The sequence below is a fragment of the Convolutriloba macropyga genome, chromosome 2, assembly GCF_964194025.1.
Source record: "Convolutriloba macropyga chromosome 2, txConMacr16.3, whole genome shotgun sequence".
Classification (NCBI taxonomy): domain Eukaryota; kingdom Metazoa; phylum Xenacoelomorpha; order Acoela; family Convolutidae; genus Convolutriloba; species Convolutriloba macropyga.
The window spans coordinates 50,370,525-50,390,257 of record NC_134469.1 but is presented as its reverse complement, the minus strand read 5'-3'; positions in this window follow the sequence as shown (position 1 = coordinate 50,390,257).

The window sequence follows — 19,733 nt, the reverse complement described above, 5'->3', positions numbered from 1 at the left end:
AATTAATAAATTACAAGTGCAGCTAACAAATTTTTAACAATACGGGTAAAAAATCAATAGTTCTTTACGGGTTATAAATTAGTAAAAAGTTTTGAGTTTTGGTGATTATGAATAGCTACTGATTTTACCAATCAAGATTGACCGTTTTAGAGCGGTTTAATAATAGATAGCCTTTCAGATGGCTACATTTTAAATTTTGTTATCCAAATTGAGAACAGAAAGATTTGGACCCCAGTCTGCTGGATGAATCCGAGGATCAGTGAGCGAGACCCCCCCCCCCCCCCCGTTCCAATGACGGCGAAAGACGAGGATTCATTTCTGGCGGAATTTGCACCACATAAATTTTTAGTTAAGTGGAGAATTGAAGTGCGATGCTGGAAAACCCTAATTACCAACCAGTCGAATCACCTGGAACGTTATGCTTTTTTATTAAAGCACCTACTGGAGCAATTTTGATAGCAATACAAGTTCGTTTGGTTGTTGGGGAGGTGTAAGAATATGTAAATGTATTGATTCAATGACGTTTCGTTGTTCACATAATTGTAACGGTTGTCAGTTAGGTAGTTTTGAAATAGGTATACGCGTTGCACCTCATTTGTTCGACCTGGTTGAAGATAATTCACTCGTGTTGTCGCGTTTCTCGTGCTTTTTCATTTTGGCGTCTTCTTTCTGTACACAGGTAAACAACTTTATATGCTACTGAAAATTGGTCTCCGTTGCTTCTTGAGTAATTGTGGCCCATGATGTAGTCTTGTAGTTGAGTTCCCCCACTCCACTTGACTACTGAATTTTTCGAGATCGCTGTTTCTTCTGGTTCCTTATGTTCGATGCAAATTGGGAAGTCTTCATTACTATGTACCTGGAAGCCGGAGCGTCTTATATCACTTCCATGTTCTTTTTTAGACCATGTCTATTGGGCTATTTTTTGTGCCAGTTCTATTTGAACAGCTCTTCTTGCTTTGAAGGGGATCGACGAGCACCCTCTTGTATTCAAAACTTAAGATTCCTGATCCTTACTTTGTTGTTCTCTTGTCCTTGTGTTGTTTGTATCTTTGCAAATATTTCGCTCTATATTGTAAAGAAAAAATTGGATGAAAAAAAAATTTTCTTTGATCTGGCCTTGCTGTTCTGGCTGACATAGGCTCTAACATATTTAAAATTTCATCTTTGCAAGTCAAGATGTTATGAGTGTTTTGCTGAACACTTTTTCTATCAGCACTTCCAGCGATTATACTTAAATACTGTCAATCACTGGCTACTTTGACTTGACAAAGCAACAGATGATTGTCGAGTGGTCACACTTGCACTAGAAGTGGGTAGTTTTGTGTTGAAGGATATTTGTCTCTTCTTGTTTTTTCCCGAATTTTTTGAAACGTTTCCTATTTCCTACTCATCACTTCTGTGGGCGACCATATTTAAGTTTTTCCTCCGAAGAGCAAATCGAACAGCGAAAGTTTTGTCGTTTTTGTTTACAAATGCGGAGTTAGTATACAATGGACGTCAATAAAAAGTTCATTTTAATCAACGTTGTCTTTGCTGCTTGTGTCATACATGCAAGGGGTCTTTTTGTCGATTGTGTTGGACGGTCCGCAAGACGAATTGCTCTATAATCATTGGCAAGTATTTCAATAATTTCAATAGCATTAGTTATACAAAAACTTTTTATATGATCTCCAATTCGAGACTAGGAGCTTGACCTAGAGAAATTGAACCATGAACAGCGTGGTATTATTTATAATTTTTCAAAAAATATAGTATGTTTGGACGTTTGCTTCTTGAAAATTTACCACAGGAACTTATTTGGCAGGTATTGCTGTTTCTAAAATCTTACCAATAGCCGTGCAGGTTTTCGGCACTGGACTTTACAATAAAATGGTTTTTCTTTTATGGCAACCGACAATTTTCAGCCATACAAATTTCCAACTCCCGAGATGGCTCGCATGCAAGTCTTCTCTCAACGAAGTTGTTATGACCGGTGGTAGAGCCGGTTTTCTCATTCATAAACACGCCTTTAAATGAACGTGTAAAAAGCGCCAGATGCATTGGAAGTAGAATATCAATTAATATAATCTCGTCTTGTTGTTCTGGATGATTTACTTTGTCAACCAGGTTGAGACCGCATCCTTTCTGGTCGGGATGCTCTCAGAATTTTGTCAGACACTTTTCCTACCATCTTTTCACGGGATAGCGTTTAGATACCAACAGTCATGGGGTACTTTGTCTTGACAACGCACCAGATGATTGAGGAAGGGTCAAAATTGCACCAGTAGTGGGTACGCTAATGTTGAAGGATACTCATGTTGATCTGAAGGGAGTATTGCGTTGCGTGGAGGACGGCCTGATTTAAATGAGATTGCTTTCATTCTCTGTTACATTGTTACTGAGTTAACTTGATGCTTATTTTCTATGTCTGCATTAATTTTAGTTGCCGATTTTTTTTGAATTAAGAGAAAGAGGCCTACTAATTTCTGGGGATTCTTTTGGGTGAAAAAAAAACAAAAATTATTAAGATAATTTAAAAAATTAAGTATTAATCTTTTGTCGTGCAGTTTTTTTGTTTTGTAATCTGTGCATTGAATGACGCGATGTTTGTTTTTGTGGCGCAAAATAAACTAGCGGATTTTCATTCCTAGCTTCCTTTAACCTCAAAAATTGCGCCAAAAAATTTATGGTAGTAGTGAATCTAGTCAACGAGTGAGGCGACTGTTTTGAGATTTATTTACCCTGGGTTCTTTAAAAACTGATAATTAGGCTCGATGATCAGTTATTCGGGTAAATTGATGCCCATATGCATAATTTTCGAATTATTCAATCGACCGCATTTCACCGATTAAGTTTAAATTGTTCGATTTTAAATCTTTCTAAAAACTCTCATGAATTTCTGATTGACTTTTCAATCTGATAAACTTAAACTGATGTCTACATAGATAGCTTTGAAAGTATCCAATAGACAACTAGCTAGTAAATATAATTCGGTAATGTTGTGATGATCTTCACTGGAATTACAGATCAATTTTTCACACCTAATCCGATTCCTGGCACCACATTTTATACGCCTTTAGAGTAGCGGTTATGACATTTTTATGTTGTCTGCTATGCGTTTTTATTTTTCTAAAAATATTTCTCATGAATTTGTGATAAAATCTGGTGCAAAAAGGGGCCTTAAGGAATGAAAATGTCGTGCTAAAGATTTTGCTCAGATTCGACGAAAGAGCCTAATTTTTAAGTGTATTGGCAGTGCGAATTACAGTATTGCAGTAATTTTGCTATCGAGTTGCGCAATTACAGTTAGAAAGGTTATTATGACATTTTGGACGATCAAAAGGCTGTCACCAAACGGGGTGCATATATGAATGTTAACTGCTGACTGCGCTATTTTATCCCCTATGTTTAGTCTCAAGTCAGAGACGAGCATTAAGATTAAATTATGTAACAGTACACGAAGCGCAGAAATGAGAGACTGACATTTGCAATGAATGTAAGTGTGAATAATTAGGATTTCACGAGGAAGGTAAAGCAACACTAGACAAGTATGTGAAAAGACACAGGAGGATAAACAAAAGATAACTTCACGGAACTAGTCTTAAATTATCTTCGGATCTTTTCTGCTAGCGCCTCCCCCCCCCCCCGCTTAGTTAGGCAGTTTTAATCCTGATGTGGTAGGGATTTTATTCGCTTGATCTTAATTACCACACTAGAGCTAAACCAATATTATTATAGCGACCTTAATTAAGTGCTAGAATAAGTCTCACTATATGCTCACAATGTTCTTTGCTAATTTCCATTTCTAAGTGTTATTTGCTAGAAATAAAATTGATTAGATATAAAGGTTAATTATTAAACAGATAGAAAGGATAGAGCACAATTTGGGGGTAAATCCCATTTGAAAATATGGTGGGGTATCTAATCTTAATCAAGAAATTAGATCCATCTTACTGCTGGATGTGAATATTACTTTAACTCTATTTTGCTACAAAATCGGCAGACTTACAATTGCTGCTGTTATTCCCGCTTAACGGAGGAGTAGATGTTTCGCTTTTAGAGCAGAGAGAGAGGGAGAGAGAGAGAGAGAGAGAGAGAGAGAGAGAGAGAGAGAGAGATTATTAGTGGAGATTGAAGCGGCTTAAGTTTGCGCTGGTTGAGTTTGGTACTGATTTCCTTCAGCATCAAGCTCTAGGCTCGTGCGTGTTTATACTTGAGTCAACACGACTAAAAATCACAAGACTTATGATTAGCTCCGAATCAATTCTTAGGTCATTCGTGGAGCCGACCATTATTCGTCTTTAGTCATATTATCGTTTCAGACTTGCTGCTGTGAATAGCGGCCTGGATGGCTTCAGTATCCTTCACTTAATACACGTATCAAAAGCGGCAGTGAATCAGCCGGCATAGCTTGTGCAAAAGTGTATTAATTGTATTAAATAATACACAGCAGCATTTGGCTTTGAATATTGTATTCATTCACTCAACGCATTTCACGCAGCATAGCTCTCTCTTAATATTCCGTCAGTTTAGACTATGTCTAAATTGTTCACCAAGTTGACGGTTAAATAATTATACTCTCTGTAGTATCGGTAATTGCGGCGGCAATTATCCAATTAGCAATACTACAGCTCACCCCGGTTTAAAGAAGAGAAAATTTGTGCTCTGTCGTATAAAGTTTACATTTAGAGTTATAAGTGAACAGTGATCACATCTTTACAAAAGAGTTAAAAGTTGATTGATGAAAAAGACAATAATTCCTCGGTTGGAAAGTTTACAGCATTATTTTACAGAAAGAGACTGATTAATACACCGGTTATTGAGCTAATATGAGATAAATATTTTGCTTTACAAAATTTTAGTTTTCAATCGACAAGTAGACAAAGTTTATTAGCAGGATAGCGGTAATAAAATAATTAAATACAATTTCACCAAATGGAGAGAAGAAACATAAGATCAAATCTTATGTATAATAAATGGAGGGATACTATTCAAACATTCAAGGATAGAACAAACTAAGAAAGTTTAGTTCATAATTAGAGTTAGACGGCAGAATGTTTTTTAAGTTCTTTGTTCTCCTGTCTCAGTCTCTCAGGCCATCTGCTTATTTGCTTCAATTAGGGTCTCAGCTTTCTTTGTCAGCTCCTTTTGTTGGTTATCCCGAATTTTGAGCATTTGACTGGACAGGATGTTTTGTTTTCGGTACCGCTCCTTCTCCTCATTTGCACTTATTGTGAGGCGATCCAGCTTGATTTGGAGCTCACTAACAGAGGACTTTGAGTTCCAGAGCTGTCGTCTGAACTCATGGTTTTCCATTAGAAGTTGGTCTGAAGAGATCGTTTCTACTGGATCATCTTGTGGAGGAAAAGCCGTAATCATCTCAAAAGGAACGCTGATGCGACTGTGGCATTCTTTATTCTCTATCTCATATTTCCTTTGACTCACATCAGTGTTTCTGAGTCTCCACAAGTTCAGCGATCGGACCAGAGAGAAGTCTGGTATCACTGGAAGCACAGACGGGGGGAACGAGATTTTCTCGCCTGTGACCTTATTCTGAATGATGGACTGCTCAGAGAGGCACCACTTGTTGTAGTCTGGCCTGAAGGAGTAGTCAAGCGACTTGACAAATTGTGGGTTGTCGTTCAGGGGGAACTGCTCTCGACCAAATTGTTCCTCTAGGCGCTGTGGTTTCTCTGGAAAGTCACGTCCCTTTAAAAGTCCATCATCAATGAGACATTTGGAAAGGTTTTTGGGAAGTGGCTGGGAATACTTTGCGTTCGGTTGTCTTTGGTGTTGTTGTGGTTGATGGTGTTGTTGATGTCTGTTGGTACGGCCACGTTGACGTGGGTGTATCGCTCTCAACTTTTTGTTGAGTGATCTGCCATCCAGTTGGTCACGAGGTCATAATGCTCCTCAGGCAGTGTGGAGGTTGTGTTCTGGTAGGATCTTTTCGACATCTTGTCAAACATAAATAAAAATACACTTACAAAGAAAAGTTAAAGCGAAATCTAGTTGTGCTGAAAAGAAAACAATCGTACTTTTCAAAGTACCAACAAAATCATACCCGTAGAGTACAGGAATACAATCACACTTTATGTGTAGAATCAATTTTGCGAAGCTCCCACCGGGGTTGAAGGAAAGAAAAGAAAAATTTGAAGGAATTGAAAATTGGACAACAATCTCCGTTTTAAAATCAGAGTATCCTATAAACCAAAAAATTATTTGTTTAGAAGCTTTGAATCAGATTGTGTCAGATTTAACTGACTAAAATTGGGTTTCGGACCTCGTGGCTCCCCTCCGTGCGAAGACCCGCGCAGCTGGTTTTTTTTGTGTTGCAGTATATACCTGCTTGTGATGAAGTGTCGTTAGACGAGGAGATGGAGGATGACTTCTATGAGGAGGCCAACAGAGAGGGTGATGGTGAACGAGAGAAGGATAAGGATTGGGACGTGAATGGGGTGCATTGTTTAAGAACTCTCCGACCAAACGTCGTGGGGGTTGATTTTTTTAAAACAAATGGGGCAATTATGTTTCTCTTGGGCACCGGGATTACACACAGAATGTCCAAGGTCCTGGTGACATTTTATGTGCGGGTGAGTGGAGGAGGTGACACACTTCTTTGTTTGGTTGCAGCAAAAACATCGGTAATAAAACCTAAGGGATAGTGTATAAATGTGGCGGAGGCAAAGGGGGCAATTTGGTTGGGAAGAGTGTCGGAATAGGTTAATTCTGCAACCGGTGCAAACTAAATGGGGTGGTTGGTCTCCGTCGGAAGGGTGCAATTTTTTCCAACAGGAAGTAATTTTTAAACAAATGGGAGATTCATCACGGTATTCGACAATAGGGGGCGTGATGAGTTCTGCAGGGGAAAAACTATTCTGAAGGATAAACAAATTCCCATTTAAAAAGTCGCGGGTAGGATAAATTGTTTCGTTGTCAATGTTCGCTGGGGGATTTATTTCACTTAATTTTAAATGGAGGGATTTTTGAATTTTTTAAAAGAAGTTCCAGTAGGGTGATAGAGGAGTAAGTGTTTTAATTAATTTTTCCTGGGTGTCAATATTTATATAATAAATGTCTAGGGAAGGGAAGGTGTATTTATCTGTTTCTACGAAGGAACGTTTAATGTCAGTTATTCTGACCAAATGTTGATTTAAATGGAATATCATTTTGTTTACATTTATTATTTTCTGTGCAGATTTTTTTGGCACATTTGGCGTGATTTTCGAGTAAAAAAAGAAATAGTTCCAATAACCAGAAGAGGGGTTTTCTGAGAAGTTTGATTGTTCATGGGATTCGACTTTCTTCAAGTGTACTAAAATGAAAGCTTGGAGGGAAGGTTCTGTTTCGAATGTTTTTTTTGAAACTACAAATTTCAACTAATTCCATATTTAATAAGAAAAACATGATCAAAATAATAGAATAGGGTACTTAATTGTTAGTTCGGCTTTAGAATAAACAGATAGGAACAGGGCAATTTCAAGTATTTGGGGGTGATTAATTTTCAAATTTATATAGTGGTTTAAAATGCTATGGGGTTGTCGAATGTAAATTATGAAGGAGTTATGGGTGGTGGATAATCCAAGGATAATTTATTTTTTGTTATTCAATTTAAGGGTAAGTGATCTGTTCTGTATGTTTATCATCACCAGTTGGAAATATCGATCGGAATTTGGTCTAAATTTTGCTCTGAAATTATCAAAAAAAGTTCCAATATGGGGAAGAAGCTGGTATTATTATCGAACCTTCGTCCCAAGAGTCAACAAAATCAAACAAATCTTCTAAGGTGGGGGTTACTTGATAGAGAAAATGGATAGTAAAACATCAATTATTTTAATAAGGTCTTACTAAACTTCCTTCGTAGTAAAAGTACATTCCACAACGTTATTCTCGTTCTGATGGATCTCGAAGTGTATGCAATGTGCTGTGAATACGTTTGGTTCTCTGAAATGTTTAAAAAATAAGGCAAAATTACTTAAAATGTATAAAATAGCAAATAAGATAATCAGTTCCCGCAGGGACTTTTGAAGATCGAGGTGCATCATTTTATAAAAGAAAGTGGATGTTGCTTCCTAAATCGAGTAGACCATATTCATAATCAAGTAAAAATTCCTTAAGAGTATAAAATTTTTCGTGGTCTGAATAAATTAGTATGTCTACTAAATCAGAAAATTTGGGTGCGCTAACTTTTAAATGCACTAAGTTTTCATATGCAGGTATAAAAGGGTATTATATATGTCCATGAAATTCGTGAAACTTAATAAATAAACCTTTATGGTACTCAGATACAAAAAAAATCACTAAAGTTTTGCATCTCAGATCGTAATGCTGAAACAGTTAGGTTAGGCTAAAAAGAGTTGATTAAGTGTGATTAATTAAGTATAAAAGGACTAATTGGATGACTGATTTACGGGGGAGCAATTGCATTTACTTCTTGCTCAGTAGGAACTTTAGGTTAAAGATGTGGTGTTTCTGGCATAGGAGGTGATGCTACTTCAGGGGCATTGAGTGGTGACAATTCTGTTTGACTGTTGTCGTGATAGATGTTATTATCTGGTGTATGCTTGAGGTATCGACTTCTATTTGGTTCATTGCTTGTATTGTTATCAGAGTTTTCATCATCCTTAGGTGTTTGATAAATTGATGTTACAATGGAAAGTAGAAACAAATTGTTTGAGGCTCCTAGTAAAGCTCTTAAGATAAAAATTACAACATCGTTCAAAAATTTGATTAACATGAAACATGCAAACACCATTCCGGCTCTTTCTACGTAATAGCCAATTTCTTCAAAAGTACTCTTAAAGTGATCAAGGAAAAAAGCTTGTGACAACATTGATTCTAAAATTAATCGATTATTGAGGCTTGCGGCACGATAGATACCGCGTTGACTATTGTCTATGTGTGCGTTTTGAAGAACTGTCCGAGAAATCTTTTTCCAAACTGAATTAGATGCAGATTTGTGCAAAAATGTTCTTCAAAAATCTTTCAATTGGTTTACAGTGGAAATACCTGCACGACGAGAATCATAATCTGGGATTTCTTGAATATAACCAATTTGTTGTGGAGCAAAAACAGCGGGCGGTTTAAAAGGAACTGGCGCCGGCATGAACTGATACCAAGAATTATTAGTATCTAAATCAAGTTGAAACAAAATTTTGAAAGTATCTGTACAGTCTATTTCATTTGCAAATGGAAATGTTTGGCGCGTAATAGGACTAACAAACATAGTTTTTCCGTCATAAAAGATCGGAATACGGTCGTAAAAGCGATCAAGTACTTTAAGAGGTGAAATTTTCTTTAGACACGGATATAGAAAACCTATAACATCTTCAATTTCTAAGAACATTGAACGATTTCCGGTTAACAAGTATCCGGCCAATCTATTGCTTTCGTAAGACAATGCATTGATCATTTGGATTTGAGTGCCTCTGAATTCGTTCATACTTTCATATTTTGTAAAATAAGGAAGTCAAACTGTTCCAAATCACGATAGAACTTATACATCATGAAAATAATTTTCATACGCATGTGAGCATCATAATCGATAGTGTCTTTTCCAACGTTTTCAAAAATTTGTCTATGATTTCCAAAATGTTGGCTACCAACTAGCTCGTTTTTAGGTGTCTCGTAAAAACCGTTCACCCTTATTTTGTTGTCGGTGCCGACTTGCATTTTGTAGTAATTAACATTATTTTTTGAAATTACGGTTTTCCCGTATTTTTATCAAATCCGCCTGTAAAAGAAACAAATAAATCATCAAAGTTTGTAATAAACAAAGAATTAGGCTTTCCACAAGTATAATTTCTTTCATTATTTATCCTTAGTTTTATGTCTTGCGTGTGGTCTATTTTCATATTGTTTTGCAAACGATAAACGTCATTTTACATGGTGGTTCTGGTTCGTTTGTGAACTTTATCATTTTTGCGTTTTGAGTGAAAAGTTTTGTAACAATGCAATTTTGTGGCACAACCCATGAGTAAGCGAAGGGGTCTAGTGATGTTGTTTCACAACCTCCTTCCTTAAATTCGCATGGAAGTTTTAATCCTAACGGTGTAAAAAGTGACTTTTTTTCCTGATCAACTTCAAGTTCAACTGTTTGCATTTGTGTTTCAAAGGAAAAAATTTTACTTCTCCTGACGAAGAGCAATTTGTTTTATCTTCTAGGTGGTCGTCCTCATTCAGACCACCGTGTGTGTGTTGGTGTTTTGAAACCTCATTTGAAATGTCTAATTTATAAGTTCTATCGTACTCTGTTATTGAAATTTGTCCTGTTTTGTTAGCAAGTCTGCAATTCTCTGGTGTTACTGTTACGTCAGTTGTAAGTGAAATTTGGTGGTATGCTAAAGAAGAGTGCGATAAGAAGCCACCGTGCCATCTTAAGGCTTGCGATTTTACTCGACACGTTACTGCCTCTACTTTTGTTCTCTATGATCTTTGATACAGTGTCACCGTTGCGGGTGCAACTTTAATATTTTCTGGTTTAATGTTGCATTGAGCTACTTGATTTAAAGCATACATTTTGCTTTCTTTCATTTTTCACCGGTCATAATGATCAACTTTTAATGTAGGGGAAATGTCATCCAACTCATTCCTAACCAAGGGTCTACAAAAAGATACAACAATAAAGACAATCAAAATAGTAAAAGATTTACAAAGGAAGTTATTGTTTTTCTCAATAACTTTCTTTTACTAATGATTGACAGAGTTTTTGGTTTTTGTAGTGTCAGAAGGCTAAAAGTAAGTCTGTAAGAAGTAAGAGAAAAGGTCTCGAAAAATAGTTTTCCGATGATTTGAACCTTTAAAGTAAAAATAAAAAGTAAGATTTAAGTAATTCCTGCTTGATAGCGAGTAGTAAGTTTTTTCAACCGTCCCGAAACTCGACGACCGATTCGAGATGAACGTTGATCATTCGAAGGTGTTGGGTTTGCTTCGGGTGATTGTAAACGTGGTTGGGTTCTAACAGGGCTGACTCTAATGTCAGGTGGATCTGCAAAACGAATACGTGTTTCGGGATAGGGGGTAGAACTTCTAGTTCTACTACGACTACGGTTATCAAGTGTTTGTGTGTTATCTACATAAGTACTTGAAAAACCTTGCTGAAATCCTGAGTTTGGTTTTGTTATTGTGGTATTGTTATCTTCAAGATTTTTCTCATTTTGATTTTCATTTTGTATATTATCTGTATTACTTGTAAAATTGTTTACTGGGAAAAATTCAGTTTCAGTGAAGGGTTGTTGAAAAAAAAAATATCAACTCGCCTATAAGTTTTTCAATTTGTTTATTCATTAAATTTTCGTAGAATGGTTGGAAGCTTTCATTCCTTAAACCATAATCCACAACTAATTCTGAAATTGCGTTTTCGATTGGGAAGTACTGAATTAGATGGTGTCTATGAGCAACTTTTTTGACGGTTTTTTTAAACAAGTTCTATTCCGTAATTTACATTTGTCAAGTTTTTGCTACTTCATATGGTCCTGATCTTAGTTCATATAACTTTCTGGATTTTCCGTCCTCAAATGAATGATTTTCCATTAAAACTAGCTGTCCTACGTCCAGAGGCTTACCTAGTTTATGTTTGTTTCTGTTTTGATGTGGTTTGGAGTTAACCTGAAGGCTTCTTTTGTATGCAGTTCTGTAAAATTGCTTGAATTGATTTTCACGAGCAATTAATGAACTACTTAATTTTGGCTTTAGCAGTTTATCTATCTGATCGTTCTTGCTACTCTGTTCTGAATGTTGGTGGAGTGGTAAGTCTTTGCAAAATTCTGAATTACAAGTTAAGTCGGAAGACATTAATAATCCTAATTTCAGAGAAAGCGGAATTTGAGGCTTTTGGCCAAAAACAATTTTGTAGGGCGTTAATCCTGCACTAGTGTTTGCTGTTGTGTTAAGAGCAAACGCGAACTCTGGTGCTACGTCACTCCAATTACAATTGGCTTGTTCAAAAAAGATTCGCAAAAGGTGTGCCAAGGTGTTTGTTTTGGATCTCAATTTTTCCGTTGGTCCTGGGAGAATATGCTGCTCTAGGAGCATGCGTATTTCCAAGTTCATGAGTCCAACTTGTGAACTCTGCGTTGATAAAGGCTGATCCTTTATCATTCACAAGTTTTTGTGGGATACCGAAAGTAAGAGAAAATTTCTCAAGTGCTGATATTGTTTCACATGCTGATGTTGATGAAACTGGATAAACTTGAATGTAACGAGAAAAGGAATCAATTACTACTAAGCAATGTTTATTTCCGTTCGAGGGTGGATTTATTGGACCGTTGTGATCTATATGTACCGTGTGGAAGGGGAAAGGTACAGTTTCTGTCCATTTTTCAAGTGGTGCTTCGTTTAAGTCTTTGGGTTTTTGTTTATTTTTTTGACAGTGTAAACAATTGGCTATCAGTTAGGAACCCATTTGTATAAACCTGGCCAATAGAAAAAGCGTTCTATGCTTGACAATGTTTTATCTTTCCCAGAGTGTCCCGAAAGAGAATCTTGGTGAGCTAATTCAAAAACTTTTAAGAAGAAGTATAATGGTGCGCATATTTTGATGTTATAAATATTTGGGTCTTCAGTTGGTTGTTTAATACATAAAATGTTTCCAATTAGCCAAAGAATTTCCAAATTTTTCAAATAACCTTTCATGGCTTTTGATTGTCGAAACCTTACGTTTTTCTCATCTTTGTTACCTGATTCAACAAGTTGTCTGACAGTTTGGATAACTGGGTCTATGGATTGTTCCAGGCTGATTGCCGTTATGTTCAAGTCATTATCTTTAGCAAAATTAGATAATTTCTCAATGAGTTCTTTTCCATCTGAAATTTTGTTATTCTCACAAATTGGTTTTGCTAGTTGAACACTTGCTGTTGTATCACAAGTTGCTTTGCTTGCTTCAACCTCTTGCTCAAGACTCATGTCATCTATTTCTAAATCTGACAATTCAACAGAATTTAGAAAATAGTCGTCTTCTGTTTTAGAAACTTTTTCAAATTGCTCTTTTTCTTTTTTAAATGATCATCAAACTCTAAAGACAAATTAGGGTAGTAGTTATCACTGTCGTCTTGTTCGCTTACAATTGGTTCTTTCAATGGGCACTTGTCACAATAATGCTTTATTGCATTTCCTTTCAAGAAGGATTCTGAGATGTCGGAAGTTGAACAAATTCGATCACTGGGTTTATAGGCTGTCTGAAAAAATTGTTCGTTCTCAAAATTCAATTTTTAACTCCTTGAAAATTTTGTTTTAGAATGGGGTAGCAATCGTTTTTCTGTCCCTTTTCATTGTTATGCAACAGGAAATACTTTTCTTCGTTGCCTGACTCGTCGTAAAATTTAATGTCTTTCGGAATTTTTATGTGTTTCAGTTGATATTTCTCTAAATCTTTTATCGAGACGTTTCTACTTAGAATGTCTGGAAAGGCTAGGTTTTTGCATTCTGTCCGGATTATTTTCAAGTTTTGAATGACAACTTGATAGCGGAAAATTTGATGAGATAATTTTCCTCTACGTCCCCAAAGATACAGAAGGGGCTTGTGGTCTGTGTAGAGATATACTGGGTGTGGAGAACTTATTATGTAATGCTCATACGTTTGTAGCGCAGAAATTACACCACAAAGTTCTCTAGTTGTTGTACTCATTTTTTGCTCATCTTTTGTGTAAACTCGAGAATTAAATGAAATTATTCGTTTTCCGGTGGCAAATTCTTGGACTAAGATTGAACCAACACCAATTGATGATGCATCTACATGAACATGGAAGGGGTATCTTGTGTCTGGATTTGCTAAGACTGTATCTTCACTAATACGATCCTTGATTACTCTGAACAAGTTTTCGTGTTCATCTGTCCATTGAAATGTGGTTTCAGTTTTAATGAGATCGTAAAATGGCTTACTGTCTACATGTAGATTTTTTATGTACATGCTGTAAAATCCTAAACAACCTAGGACTCGCATTACATCTCGCTTATTCTAAAGTGTCTTTAAGGCTTTCAGATCTTCAACCCTTTTTTTACTGGTTGAATTCCGTCTTTTCCTACTACATGTCCCAAGAATTGTACTTTGCGCGAAAAGTAATTCGTTTTCTTAGGCTGAGTTTTCGGTCCTGCTTGGCGTAGCAAGAGATGGTACTTTTTTATCATTGAGTACATCTCTTCAGCTGTCTGAGCTTGCATGATTGTGTCATCAATATAAGTTACGGCTTGTCTAGATTTTATTAACGGTGCAAAGTGGATTGTCATTATTCATCTGCAAAGCCCATAAAAACCACGTTGAAACGTGTAATGTTTTGAACATAATACGAAACTTGTCAATTGTTGTGTTTCCTCCGTTAGAGGGACTTGATTATATGCAGAGCATAAATCACTTGTAGTGAAGTAATTTCCGTTTAATCTAGTCAATAAAGAACCTATTGGCTCTAGAAGTCGTGAGTATTTACTTAGGTCTGTTATTGAATTTAGATATCTAGGGTCTATTACTAGTTTCACTATGCTTCCTTTAGGACGGATGATAACTGGATTAATAAAAGACGATCCCATTTCGGTGTCATCTCCCATTTCTCGAATTATTCCAGCTTTACAGAGCTGTTCTAGCAAAAATTTAAGTTTTTCCTGATGGTGCAATGGTACTCGTGGTGGTCTTTGCTTAGTCAAGGTTGAATTTGGTAGAAGCTTTATGTGAAATTTTTGCTTTATTTTGCCAAAGTCATACTTGTGTTGAGAGTAGACGTCCTTGTCTCTGGCAAGAAGTTTCAACAGATCTAGTAATTGTGCATCATTAATGTCAGATTGACTGAAGTCAAATTTTTTGAGAAACTCGCGCTCTGATTTACTAAACATTTCCAATTTTTCTAGTGATATTTGTTGTGGTCGGATTTCACCTTCTATTGTTGCTTTTGGTTTTAAGTCTTTTAGATCTTGACTAAAATCTCTTTCTAATTCATGGTGGTCTGCAAATTCTTTTTCTTGAATCTTTTTACGAGCTTTTTTCAACTTTTGTCTAATATCTGTTTTGTCTAACTTCGGATTTTATAAAGTCTGAATTGGGTTTTCAACTTGTTCAGTCACTTGAAAGATGTGATTGAAATCTGTTTCAGTTTCTGTCAGGACATCTAAGAACACGACATTGTCAATCAGTGTGTATTTTTGTGTTTTTTGACAAGTTTATGACAAGTGTATCCTATTGAACCTTTATCTATTGTTACTTTATGATCACCAGTGTTATTAAGCATTATTGGCAATTCTTTTTATTTTCTTACCCAATAGACATTGTATGTGTAGATACTTTTGTCTTGAAGGCGGTTGTCAATTATTAAAGATGTTCCTTGTTTGAAAAATTGGTTTGATGGTGTAATTGTTAGAACTCTACTAGATTCTGGTGCTAGCTCAAAAGGTCTGTTTAGCACTACTTTTTTTCAAATTTACTTAAAAAAGGATAACTTTTTGTTTGATATTTTTAGAGCGTGATTGAGACGTTTGGTTAATTTTTCAAGTTCATTTTTGGATTTGTGAACTCAATTGATTTTGTGGCAAAATTTAAAAAATCCATACCAAGGATGTTTATTTCGCAAGCGTTTTTCTCTGAAACTCATGTTTTAAGATCTGTGTAATATTTGCCTTCGATGTCAAATGAGATGGGGACATGAATGTAGCCTAATAATTTTAATCGTTCGCCGTTGACTGCAATCGTTTTTTGTTTAGACTCAATGAGTTTAACATCAATCAGTGACTTAAGTTCCTATAGAAAATCAAAACTAATTAGGGAACATGTTGCTCCTGTGTCAACTAGAAACTGCGATTCGAAACCGTTATGTTTATTACTGTCTCCGACGGCGTGAATGTACAAGTTAATAAATGTTTGTCTTTTTATTTTTGTCTGAGACTCGTCTTGTTTAAATTAATTGCATCTTGTTGATTGTCCACAAAAAATCCATTAACTTTACTCTCTCTGAATTGAACTCTGTTTGAGTTACGTTCTCTACTGTTAATTCTGATTAGAACTGTTACTTCTTCTATAATCCTGTCTTGGACTGTTCGACTCACGATACCTTCTTCGGGAATAGTTTCGATCATATTGGCGTTCCCTTGAATATTTCCTGTAGTCCTGGGGTCTACGATCGTTGGATCTACTATTATAGCGTCGATCTCGATTCTCAAAGCTTTTTGAGCGATTTCTGAAGTTTTTGTTCTCGGATCTAGGATAAGGAGAGTATTTTCTGCGGTTGTCTTGGTTGTAGTAACTGTTTCTTGGTCTATAGTCCTGCCTGTATCTATTCTGATTTCTATCATAACTATCTTTTCTTGGACGACGTCCTCAATAGCTTTGATAGTTATCTCTGAACTTATCTCTTTGCTGTGGTTGCTGTCTGTTTTGTTCTTTAAAGTCTTTTTTCAGAGCAATATGCTGTTATGTGACCTGACTTTCTGCAAAATTTACAAAATCGTGTGTGATTTTGTTTGTTTCTAGGCTCATTTGGGTTGTAGGCTGCGCTAATTCTGTTATTTTTCATTAGACTTCCTAATTCTTTGAGCTGGTCTTTTATTCCATCTATCTCCATTTTGTTATCTATACTGCACGAAGCTGTGCCTGTGAAATCATTACTTACTGCAAAACTTACATCTTTAGTGTTAACATGATTTCTAAGTTGTTCCCATGTTGCGTGAGGTGTTTCTATTAGAAATTGATGCACTTTTTTGTTTAAGTGCTGGAGGAGTTAGTCCTCTTTCAAAGAATTCCATACACTTAGTTTGCCTTTGAGCATCTGTGAATGGGTCTGGCCATCCTTTTTCCACTGCTTTTGTTAGTCTGTGTAGATAGCTTTTGATTAATTCGTCTGGTTGTCTACGAATGTTTTCTACCTCAATTCGTTTTCTGTACTTGTCTCTCTCGTCTGTGAATCTATTCAAGAAACCTGCTGTTCTAACATCATCCCATGGTTCCGCTGCGGGCAAAGAATCGATCCATTGGGCTGCTGGTCCTCTTAGGACTGAGCCAAATATTGCTCTTCTACGTGCGTGATAACCATTTTGAGCGTCTCCCGGTCCTGGTCTAACTCCCAACAAAAATTTGATTTTTGGTTCTATTAAACTTAGAAAATCTGTTACGTCCTCACTCGGGTCTAAGACTGTAAAGAGAAATGTCTGGGTATGCTAAACTGTTCGCCATTTTTTTAGGGTTTCTGTTTAAAGATTATTAAGTTTATATAAGAGAAGATAAACGAAAGCAAACAATACAAAAGTATAGTCAAAAGAAATTGAAGCTAAGAAAAGTTCAGAGTCTAAAATGAAATTTAAGAAAAATTTAGACAATTTATTCAAACAACTGGTCCTATTTCAAAAACACTATTTGGAGTGCGAAGAGCTTTTAAAAGTTTGTTAAATTTAGGGTTGTTTTTTGCACGGGTTATATAGCAAGCTAGTCCTGGAACGTTATCAAAATTAAAGGAAATGTACATATAATTCTTGTTCTTATCTACTTTATAACTAGTAAATTTGCCTGTATTATGACCAAGTGTGATAGTAATATTCAAGAAGGTAGCGTCAATACTCATTAAGTTCAACTTTTGTTTTAATAAAAAGGTTTAATTTTAGAGAGTAACAGTTACAAAATTAGGTAAAAATGTAGTGATCTAGAGTTCAATATAACTATTGGGCGTGTGCAAAGCTTTCAAGGTTTTCTAAAAATCAGGATTACAACTTGCATATGTTATAAATCAGTGTAGGCGCGGATCATTAACAACCTTGTAAAAAATAATCAGAGATTGTTTATCGTTATTTAATATGTACTTTTTAACTTTCGCAACATTATCGCCGTACAGCATGGTTACATTTAGGTGCTTTGTACTAATATCCATAAGCTCAGTTATAAGACAATAAAAAGGATATAGAATTTTTGTTTTGTTTTCCACTTGGTTTTATACAAAAATATTTGAGATTAATTAATTATAGACATTTATTTATTCGTTGATATCAACCATTTTCGGTTAGTCGATATTCTATCCAGAAAAATTTTCCTGTTTGACCGAACCTTGTTTTTTGATTGCTTTCAGAGAATGCTCTTGTTAAAATTGGTCTAAATACTCTGACTCTATGAGAAATGATTTGGTTATTGCTATCACATTTTCTTTTTAGGACACAATTAACGTTTTCGTTTTGGATTATTTCTCTAATAAAGTTAAGCAATGTGGGTAAAGAGATGGAAATTTTTTCAAATTTATAGAGCTTTTTATCTGGTAACGGTACTAATCTCTGTTTTTGGTTGCTTTCAATCATTTATTGGAAGCTTGTGGTTGAGTGTACATACATTGTAAATCAATGATTGAGCCACGTTTGTTAAGTCTATTGAACAAAAAAATCTAATGACGTAATTTCTATTTTAAAAATGGTTACCTGTCCGACAGTTTTTGTTCTTTTAATACGGTAGACTATTGTCACTATGATTGTTCAACGTCGGTGACGTATTTGAGCAATCGGCAGTCTGGTGAGTTATCCTTAATACTTATTTGTTTGTCTCCTTTTAGATATTCCACATACTTTTTGCTAAATTTTTGAGCTATTAATTTGGTGAAATGAAGATTTTATGCAACATTATACGTAACCTAAAAAGCTTAATCGAATATATGGCTAAAAAAACGAAGAAGAAACTTAAATATCATAAAACTAACAATAAAAGGAACGTTTGCTTAGGAAAGTTGCACGAAAGGATCATGTTATTTTTTTTAAGTTTGCCGTTTTGGTGGTTAATTTTGGTTAAAACACTATATTTCTATTAGTATATTAATTTATAACAGGCGCTGATAGGCTTTTAATGGCTATTTTTTCAGTGTGTTCGGATTTTTACTCAAACTTGATGATTATCGGCAAATTTCAAGAAATTATTTGTAAGTTTGAGACCAATTGTGATATTTGTACCGCTAATTTGTATCCAAAATGAGATATTTTTTAGCTTTTGTGGTTCAATTAAGGTAATTTTCCACAAGTTCCGGGCAATTTTTGGATTATCTGGGCCAATTTTGGGTCAATTTTGGGCAAAAAGTGACAAGTTTGGGTCAATTTTGATTAATTACCAGATCAATTTAGGCGAAATTGTGAAAAATTTTGGCAAATTTTGACAATCTTTTACCAAAAGCGGGCGTTTTCTTAATGAAATAGGGCAAAATCGAGAAAATTTTGGCTAAATTTGACAATTTTTTGACAATTTTGGGCTAATATGTCAATGATTTGGGTCAAATCTAATAGTTTCGGGTTGAAATTAATTCAATTTTGTGTTTGAAAGCAAAAATTGTGGTTAAAATTTACTAAATATAGTCAATTATTGGTTAATTTTAGGCAAATTTTGGATTAAAACTGATAAATTTGCATGAATTTTGGATAAAAGTTGAAATATTTTGATCAAAAATGGGCAAATTTAGGAAATTTGGGCCCTTTGCTCCTAACTTCGGTCAATTTTTAGGTAGAAATTGAAAAAAATTTGGTCTAAATGTGAATGAGCTTAAATTGACAACTTTAGGGGACAATTTGGGCTTATTTCGGTCAAAATTAGTTAAATTTAGCACCAAAATTCAATTATTTTCTCAAAACTGTGGTGAAGTTATGCTAAAAACATACAATTTCTATACCAAACGGGGCTAAATTTTTCAAAAATCTGATAAAATTTGAAAGTTTTCACTTTGTTCTGGACAATTCTAGTAAAAAAAATGTGTATAACTGGCTAATTTTTGGATGATTTCTCACTAAATCCTGTTAATTCAGACAAAAAATAGGCAAAATTG